Genomic DNA, 11,016 nt, shown 5'->3' with positions numbered 1-11,016 from the left:
TCAACTTGTCGCAACTAACTTAAAATATTCCGACGTACAAAATGCGAGAATCACAACGACATTATCAACACCAATAGGCTCCATAAAACATCTCACACGATGTTTTCCAAGTTTCTCAACTATCCAACTTATTATACGACTATGTAATAACTTTATCTCCGTAAATAAACTGAAATTAATATTAATAAGGAGAGATTCATACCTTATTCTTTCTAGAGCAGCAATCCGTTCAATATTTACTTTGAATCTAAACCAATTCACCGCAAGACAATACTATAATCACAAACGCACGTTACTCGGACCACGATTAATACTCCGTCACTTGAAATTACTCAAAATCCTCACTTTTGTGATGTATATTTGCTCTCTTATGCTTGCTGATTTTTCTAGAATATTTGAGAGATTTTTATGACCAAAAAGAGGGGTTTTAACCCTTTTATAAGTGGGTAAAGTAGGTGGCACTGTAGCAGACTGTAGCAGTACTGTAGCACGCTTTTCTGCTTTGTCAGCCGAACTTGTAACGTCCATAAATTTCTACTCCGATGACCTATCGACGAGTGGTTTGTTGCATTAGAAACTAGACTCGACAAAATTCATTTTAGGCTTTTAAAACACCTTAAAAATCCTCATATACCTAGAGATATACCCCTCCAAATGTGACCCAAAATTTTGTCCTTAATTCTACCAACTTGTTCCAAATTTTCAACAAACTTATTTTCGTTGATTTGCTTGGTCCTGGAATCTTCCACAACTCCCCCTGCATGATATTTATCATTTATTATGCTTGATAATGGCCATGTTATTGTGTTTCAAAATTGTCTTTCCCGATTACGACTTACGAGATCGTAATTCATCCTTTACTTCATTGTTACATACTTCTCATGGCTTGTACCTTCCAAAATATCATGGGACATCTCCGATACTCTATTACTACGGTGATATAGGTGGCATGCTCATGCTCTGAAAGTGCAGGGTGTAACACTCCGGTGGAAAATAATGGCGGATGAAAGCATCTACGAATTCCTGCCAAACTGGGGGAGGTGCATTTTCCTTCCTCGAAGATATCCAATTATTATACCATAGAACGGCGACATCCCGCAGTCTATAGGACGCTAACTCCACTGACTCAGTATCAGAAGCATGTATAATCCTCAGCGTCCTCAACATCTGTTCTATAAAACCCTGTGGGTCTTCATCTATCTTTTACCCGAAAAATTCTGTCGGGTTCAAACTCATAAACACAGGCTCTGGCACTAGTAGCTCTATCACCCGAACCCACGCTCTACCGCTGAGCCTGGGCGGTAACTAGCTGAGTCAATAGCTGAATAACCTCGGTCATCTGCTGACCCGAAGCACTCGGTGGAGGAATTGGAGGCACTGGAGCTGGAGGGAGCTGGAGCTGAAGCCCCTTCATGCTCCTCCGAAACAGGCGGAGTGTGAGAGGTATGAAATGGAGCCTCATTGTGGGACTCACCCTCTTCTATATTTGTCGGTGGCTCTGGTTCAACCTGCCTTCCTATCGCAGTCTTGCCCTTCTGGGCGGCTGTTGCTTTTCTCTTTACCGGCATCGCTAAAACCATAACGCACAATTAGGGAAAAAGAAAATCTTATAACATAGCTCTATCGCACGATCTATGAAGAAGAAAAACGGTCATTATTCCTAAATGCCCTGCAGCCTCTTGTTTATAAGTATGGTGCGCTTTACACCCATAAACAACACTCTACTGGACACGGCTCGTAGACACACCCTAGGACGAAACTGCTGTGATAAAACTTTTGTCATGACCCAACCAATGGGCCATGACGGGTACACGAAACTGACTACGGAGCACCACTCATCGTGCTGTCTATCATCCCGAACCTGGGCATACATCATTCTCAACACAAGACTCATCATAAAACGATCGTCAATACCTCCCAAGACATGCATAGACATAAGCCCTCAAGGCTACAAAATGATGTATAGAATATATAATGAAGATGATCACATAGCATCTACATCCCACACATAAGTATCTACGAGCCTCTAACTGGAATACCGGAATCATAAGGACGGGACAGGACCCTACCATGCCCCAATATTTACAAAACAGAATATACCATGAAATGGCGACTACGGAGTAGTGGAGTGCTCCTGCAAATTCGCTGTACAAGCTCCTAAGTGTCTGCACCGTCTCCATGTCTACCTGTGGGCATGAACACAGCGTCCATAAAAGAAAGGACGTCAGTACGAATAACGTACTGAGTATGCAAGGCATGTACAACAGCATAATAAGGAAATAAATGAGCATAAGATGAAGAGAAAACCTGTAACTGATTGCCTCGTAAGGCGGAGTCATGCATGCTAACTTTTATTATAAAAAAATAATATCATATTATACACATATAAGCTACCCGACCATATAGGTACGGTGTAATCACCATTAGCCCGCGTCTAGCCTCCCGCGTCCGGGGTGTAAGCTGCCCACTGCAGTGGTGTGTCTGCCCGGCCATGTAGGCACTGTGTGATCATACATAAAAATAACATAAGCATGCATGAGAGCCCAAGTGAAAGCTACAACTCTATCACAGTGACGTAAGGTCGGTAACCTCCGATTATGTGATGGAGTAGTCATGATCGTTATGTCTCACCTTGAAGGAACTAGTACATGAGGTGAGACTATCAACAAGAAGCAACATCAATGAAGTCATAAAGATAAGAATATCGAGCTCATCATAGCATCATTATCATCATTATTATCATGGAACATATCTCATCTCTATCTCATAAGAAGCCCTTAAGAGCCTTTAACCTTCATCTTTTAGGATGCAAGAAGTTCATGGGAATAAAGAAAAGGAATCACATTATAAGAGTCATGCCTTTGAAAGAAAGGGACTAGCCTTACATACCTTTACGTCTCTCTAACTTTGCTGACTAAACGCTTCCCTCCAAGTTCACGATTCTATATTCAAGAGAATTCGTACTAAGATTAGATAAACGGAAACATACTTGAAGCTAAGTTCGGGCGACTAAGGGCTAACGAAAATTGGGTAGCACTCTTTTTGTTTCTACAACTTTCTCCATATAATATAACAACTCCCAAACATCTATAATAACATCCATACTATCATAATCGATAAACTTTGTTAAGCTAGACATTATTCAATTCTCAAAATTCCCTCTCAAAGTCATCCATAACCATAGTTACCACCTAACGTCGTATTCATTCACATATAATGCTTTTTTAACATCCTTAATATCATTCATAACAAATATTATACCCATAACATGTCAAGAACTATCATTCAAGTCAAGTCACTATTCAAGAATACCACTATTTCCATATTTGAACTCCATATTCTACTTTCTTCCTCAATCCAAGTCATTCAACCATTCAATACTCTTATTAGCGTAAAATGAATGCAAAAACCACCTTTGATTATATAGGAATGGGCTTTGGACAAAAATACTTCACTTGGAGAAAACCAAAATTCAACATCATAGAGAATCTTGGCTTCCCTTAACCCTAGTTAGCATACTTGCACTTGATTCCACTAATTTTTGGTATTTGAGCTTTGATCTCTCTTGAATTTGTGTTAATAGGATGTATAGAGTGTTCTAGATGTTTCAAGAGGTGTGGAGGAAATGAGAAATGAAAATAATAACTTGGGGCTTATATTTATAAAATGGACAAAGATGCCCGCTTGGATTTATACAAACACTTATACAGTCCGTATAAGTGACCGTATAATTGTCACGACCCAACCCCGTAGGCCGTGACTAGTGCCCGAGCTGGGCACCCAAACACAATCACCAATCCGAATCACATACAGATAGCTTATACGGACACAAATATCAAACACTGTCTCAGATTCTATCAAACTGTCGCAAACACATCTCAAACACAACCATATATATATCAGAAGCCGGCGAGGCTATCAAATGGCGCAACGGCCCAAAACATATACAAATGCAAGCCGACAAGGTCGCCACGGTGAACGGGATCGCCCGTAACATATATCATACAAACACACAGTACGAATAGGCCTAACCCACATACATGTCCACGGACCTCAAACGGACAAACGTAATCATATGACGGGATTGGGGCCCCGCCGTACCCCCCGAACAAACCAATACATATGCAGCGAACGAGTATATACCAAAATGTGGCTCCGAATAAGGGAGCACTCCAAACAAGCAGAAAAGGGTGTCCTGGGCGGCGGATCACCAAACGTACGTCCGTACTCGCGGCATGAAACGACCGAAGAAAGGGGGTCAGTACAAAATATGTACTGAGTATGCAAAGCAGAAAATGTAGTAAACAAATCTGAGTCATAATCGAAACAGAAGTACAGAAAGTAAATGCATTTCCAAAATATCAAAATGTTTACTTTCAAAATACAAGTCATGCATAGGGCTCAGAAAATATGGTCGCCCGCCCGTCATCGGCGCCATAACACAGCATAACACCAGAAAGTTTCAAATCTCCGTATCCCCGTCACACATCATAACACAGCATAACGCCATACACAGCATAACACCAGAAAGTTTCAAATCTCCGTATCCCCGTCACACATCATAACACAGCATAACGCCATACACAGCATAACACCAAATATAAGCGAAACCCGGCCCTCGAGCGAGGGGCTCGGTGAACCATAAACACAGCATAACACCGGAGTATAACAAAGTGCGCACGACAACAGAACCGGCCCGGGACTCGGCGAAAGATACAACAGAATGCACGAGCAGAGTCGTGAGTAACCATATGTATAAAATCATTATAATAGACTCAAATGATAAGTAAAATGACCATACTTAGAAATCAGAATAATAACCAAATCAAATTCTTTCAAAAGTCATCAGGATTACAAAAAGAAGAGTCGCGGGACCCACGGACGGGTGTTGACCCGAGCCGGGCCCGCCTATGGAAAACATACTCATCATACGCCATACAACCTCCTACGAACATATCGAGGCAATCCGAGCCCTTCTGTGAAAGATACGGGCGTTCGTAGTTACGAAATTCTTTAAAAACGAAACTTTTTATGCAACATTTGTACATCAAATATTCCAAAGACATAAGGGCCAATATTTCACCATATCAAACATACGAATTCCAAGAAATAAATAAGTGTCATAAACATGCTCGGATTTTGAGAATAGAATTTCCTCGAGGCTCGTGTCATAGCCTATTTGTAACTAAGGCCTGCCAAGGAAGAAAGGATGGAGCTTTACATACCTCGAACGCTCTCCAAGCTACTCCAAACTCAAGCTAATCTCAACCTACGCCTCGGGCTCTCCAAGGTCTACAAATACGTCATAATATGCCAAACATTAGCCATAGGCATTTAATTGCAAACTAACACTTAATTCTACATAAATTTGGGCAGCACTTCCCCTGTAAATGGACCAACCCCGAGAATTTAACTCGGCAAAATCAACGATAACAACATCAACAACCAACCTAGCAACATCCGTAATCAATCCGAAAGGCAATATAACATTAAATATCCTTTCTACATAATCCAACAACATTCATAATATTCAATTCGATGGCTTACATTCAAGCCGACATCAACGCTTATACATTCAAATACCAACCCGAACCCATACCAACAATATTCAAAGACATCTTAAGCAATTCATACAACATTTTCAACAATCCAACAATTGTTCCAATCTACCCGAAAACAGCCCCAAACCCGAGAACACATCCATAACACATCCCTCACTTTCAAATCATGATTTGCACCAACAATCCACATTCTAACAATGTCATTCTCATAAATATACGAATTACATTAAATGCACAATAACCTCCAAATCAGCCCATACAATTACAACATCCATCTTGAGTCATTAAACTCTCGTTCCCAACATAGAATTCATAACGACAACATTCAAAATTTCAAGTAGAATTAATTCATCCTTGTCATATAATATGACCTATATTCTTCCACACTACACACATACATATATTGATGATTCTCATTCTTTTCTTCACACTACACAACTAAACATGCTACATAAAATTGATTCACCACTTCAACACAACACACACATTTACACGGCCATACCACACACACACGGCCTCAACTCCCACATGCCATATTTCATGATTTTGATCCACTACAACATGCATACACCATTCATAACACATAAAACATGATTAAATCTTACCTTTCTTCCTTCAACTTCACAACTAGCTAGGGTTAGCTAGGATGAAAACTAGCGGTTTGATCGCTCCAACAACACTTCCACGTTACTTAGGGACCTCCAACTAGTGGATTTGCACCAAAGAAATATTTTTGGGATGGCTAAAATTGGACTTGATTTTTCTGCCTCTTGGCCGAGAGTTGTAGTTGTTGTTCTTCAACTTCTTGATTTTTTTTTCTAAGTGTGGGATGTGGTAAGATGACTTAGAAGTCATCTTTTACATACTAATATAAGTCATACAAGTGTCCATGGACCACACACATGTGTTGGACCAATTAAAATTGGCCACAACATGTGTGGGAGCCATCTCCCACTCACACGGCCAAGGGCCAAAAATTGCATGATTTGCAACTTCCAATTATATCACTTTTGGTCCCAAATTTTCCTAAATGTCCCATGCAAACAAATTCATGAACAACTTATGTCTCAAAATAAAATCGAAGGTCAAAAGTCCCGACTTTGCATCCAGGAATGATTTTTGGCCCTAACTTATCATAGTTAAACCGAATTGTCCCAATGTACAAAATACGGGACATAACAATAATATTTCCAGTGATCACCCCTCACTGTGACTATTATACGGACCATTATACGGACCGTATAAAGTTATACGGACCGTATAATGGGTCGTATAACTCACCTTCCTCCCGAACTTGTTCTCATCGTTCCGTTTGATCTCCAATCCTTATGGGACCTTATTAACACTTGTTTAACACTTAATTAACAATCTAAGAAGCACTATAACTCTTCCTCAAGACATTATTAAATAAACATTAGCTCGGTACTTTGTAAAACCTTTCCAAAACACGACTTATACTTCGCCTTCCTCAATGAACTTTCTTCTCTTGCCTCAAATGTCTTTGGAATCTTAATTAGAATCGTTAAGTACCCCTTCTTACTTGTAGGGACATCATATACATCTTACCCTGCATTAGTCTATTTACCGCACAACGACATGAAATTTTTTGAGGTGTAACAGGACTTCTCAGAATCGACGGATCAGGTTGTATTAGGTTGTTTATCGAGTTGTATCTTTATCCACTTTATTAGAAGCATAGAGTTAGATACAAAACATTGTAAATTAATATTTAAGTTGGAGGTCAACTTGAAGGTTGCTTACCAGTTAGAGGTTGATTAGTAAGATAGGGATTAGAGATTAGTTCCTAGGTTGTAGAGTTTGTGACTTGAATTTGCAGAGGCTCGCTATTGTAGTGGAGTTCGAGGAAAATCAAGGTTTTTATCGTCCTTGTGAGCCAGGTGGTTTCCATCTAAAAATCATAGTGTTCTTTACTTACCTGTTGTTTATATTCTGCAAAAAGCTAGCGTAAACAAGTAGAGTAACGTGTTCCATCCCACAAGCGAAAATTGGATATGACATAAGATAGTAAATAGGTCATGCAACTCAACAAGTGGCATCAGAGTAGGTTCTCCTCAAAGAGGCTAACACCTTGGGAGAAGATCATGAAGAAATTTGCACCATCTACATAACTCAATGAAGGAAGATCAATCGACAGGTCCCATGTTTCAATGGAGAACACTTTGCACTGTGGAAGAACCACATGGAAATGTATTGATGGGAGTGGACTATGATATCTGGTTAATCACCACACGAGGACCACTAGTCCCCATTGCAACCAGACCTGATAGCTCAAGAAAAATTAAGACGCAAGAAGAATTCTCTGTTGATGATTTTAGAATATTGGAACTAAACAATAAAGTATTACACATTCTATATTACAGGTTGGGGATCGAAGAATACAACAAAATCGCTCGATATTCAAGTGCTAAGGAAATTTGGAATTCCTCGATTCAAGCTCATGAACCTAACAAGGATATTACAAATGGAAAGCCAAATATAAGGATAAAAAATTGCCCACCATGGGGTCCTGGATGGTAAAAGGCCATGAAAATTGCATGGAGTTGAAACTCTAACGAAAAATTTGAGAATGAAGCTAATCACCTGGCTCTGGTGGCTATTGGAGACTCAGAATCAAATACGGCTGAAGAATCTGAGGTAAATGTTCTTGACCTAAAAGATAAACTCTACATATTCTCAAAGAAAAGGCTCACTTCCCTAATGATTACTCGAATTGATAAATATCAAGATATGAGTACAAAAAGGTTTCAGCTACTCAACGCCTTCACGAGTTTGAAGCATGAATCTATTGAGTTAGAGGCTAGTAAAATAAAAGCTGAGAAGGAAGTTAGCTTACTAAAAGAACAGGTCAGTCAATGAGATGCCTTGGTCATGTCCCTTAGTACAGAAATTCATAAGCAAAAAGCGATAACAAATGGAGAATAAAAAACTAACAAGGAGAAATTGGAGTTGGAAACTGAGTATCGAAGAATGAAAAATGAGGTGCACTCTGAGAGAGAAAAATCCATAAAATTTTGCCTTGACTTAGAAAGAATGAGAAAAGATCTCGAAGGAGTCAGTCGCTGGGCACAATTATCACATCTGCTCTCAAATCGTACGAGTCAAACACGTAATGCAACCACTACACTAGGGTACAACAAGGAACATATAAGAAGGGAATCTACAATAGAGGAATTGTGCACTCTTTGTGGTAAAACTGGAAAACCTAAAAGCAAGTGCCCATTGAGTATAAGGCATACAGAGAGGAACCTAAAAGCATCTGACAGAGGAGCTAAAAGGGGGAACACAAATAGAACAGGGATAGAAAACAAGTCCCCATATATGCCTGCAGTAGGGATAATGAGAAATAGGACTCATCTTGCTAGCCTAGGGAGAGGATCTGAGACCACCAAAAGAGACATCTGATCTCTTAAGACAAATGAAATGGGAAACGAGAACAGGTTCCCCTACATGCCTCCTCATAGGAGAAGAAGAGATATGACCTACCCTCTAAGCTAAAAGAAAGAGCACACATCGAGATATAGGAATCCTAAGACTCTCAGGACTAGTGATACAATAAAAAGGAACTGGATTCCTTATGTATTCTCAAGATGGACAAGAAGAGATGCATATAGTACTAGAAATAAGATTGTGATGAGGCATGTTAATAGAAGGATGATATATGCAAAACTGACTATAACAGGTAAAAGGAAGGGGTCACTTCATGAGACTTCAGTACAGACCAAGAAAATATCAACGAAGTTTGAAACAGGGGTAGGAAATAGATTCACTTAGGCTATACTAGAATGGATGAAGAAAGATTTGATTCACCCTTTTGTATAAGGAAAAGGACCCAAGCTAGTATGGGTTCCTAAAATTAATCTCTGATTACCTAGCAGTTGCAGTGAAAGGGAGAAAGCACAAAGAACACAAACTCAAGTTTTGCTCAAGATACGGGGACAATTCACATAGAAGCTCCTTTCATCCGTAATATTTTGAAAAAGGGAATATGAATTAAGCATATAACAAGCAGCAATCAGACATATTGGCACTCAGACAGGGGGAATCTTCAAGGAATCATGCAGAGGAAATGGGTTCATTAGCACATTTGTCAACTTTTTGTGGAAAGCACACTGACAAGGGGAAAACAAGGTTCAGCAACTGTAGAAGATGAATCTCAAGGAAAGGCCTCAAGAGCATTGCAGAAAAAACAGGTTGAGAACCTGTTGGAAGAAATGGAAAAGAGATACCAGGGGAATTGGTAGTTTGAATAGGTCCAGGCTCAAGAAAGCAAGGAATTGTCAAGTGACCTCAAAATTGAATACTCATATGATGTCAGTCAAAAATTGAACTGCTGACAGTTGATAAAGGGTTGAGATAAAGACTATGCTAAAAGTATGATGATAACAGTCTTCCTCAAAAAATTTCCTAGAATCCTTAGTTCAGATAAATTGAATACTTCAAAGTTGAAATCATAAAATATATTACTCAGTCTTGTACATTTGATTATGTGTCCATACCCTAACAATTTCATGATCTCGAATTAGTTTTACAAAGGTATTTTGTCACAACAACTGGGTTACAGACCAGGATTGCACATGGTTAATCATTATTTCTTCAGGTATGTGTTCCATCCCTTGCAATTAATTGTACATTTAGATCATGAAACAACTTGGACAACCTGTTCTACCTACCCTTTCAAGAACCTAGCCAATGTTAAAAGACTTTGAGAAAAGAGAAAGAGTCATCATGACCCCTCTTAAAAACGGCAGCAATCAAATCAATCCGCTTCCAGAATGACTTTTCACCTCCTCTGTTCACACCACCTACCTTGTCTCCTTACCTTTAATTAAACCATTAACAAATCCTCAAAATCTCATTCACTCAACTCTCTCCTTCATCACAACACCAAATTCGAGAAAAGAGAAATGCCTTTCTCCTCTCCCTTCTCCGATATCCCTAGGCTCACCATGTATTTCTATGACTCAACCAAACTTGATATCACACTCCATCTCACTATCATCAACCATCCATTTTTCTTCCTATACGAATGTACTCATCTGGAAAGATAAAAGGAAAAGAAAAAAGGTTGGAGCATATAGAAAGGGGGAAATTTCTAAAGAACCTAATACAGGGGTTAATACGAAAGGAATTAGTGTCATAACAACTCTTCAAGCAAATGAGTTGCTAGACATTACAAGTTCAATCCAAGTTAACATCGGATACCTATTGGGAAAAACAAATGAAGGAGGTATAAGGGTTCGTGGAAAAAATAAGGAATGAGAAAATAGAGAAGAACCGTCCACTATCTGGAAAAGAAAAGAAGTCCGAAGTTTGGTCCTTATATGGGGAAAATAGTGGGAAAAGATGGTGGATTTTCGTGGGGGGGAAAGTTGAATAAATGTGGTGTTTCTTGAAGGATCTACCCAACAAAAACATATTCCTCTCTTCTTCAAAG

The sequence above is a fragment of the Lycium ferocissimum genome, chromosome 12 (assembly GCF_029784015.1).
Source record: "Lycium ferocissimum isolate CSIRO_LF1 chromosome 12, AGI_CSIRO_Lferr_CH_V1, whole genome shotgun sequence".
NCBI lineage: Eukaryota > Viridiplantae > Streptophyta > Magnoliopsida > Solanales > Solanaceae > Lycium > Lycium ferocissimum.
This window is presented reverse-complemented; position numbering follows the sequence as displayed.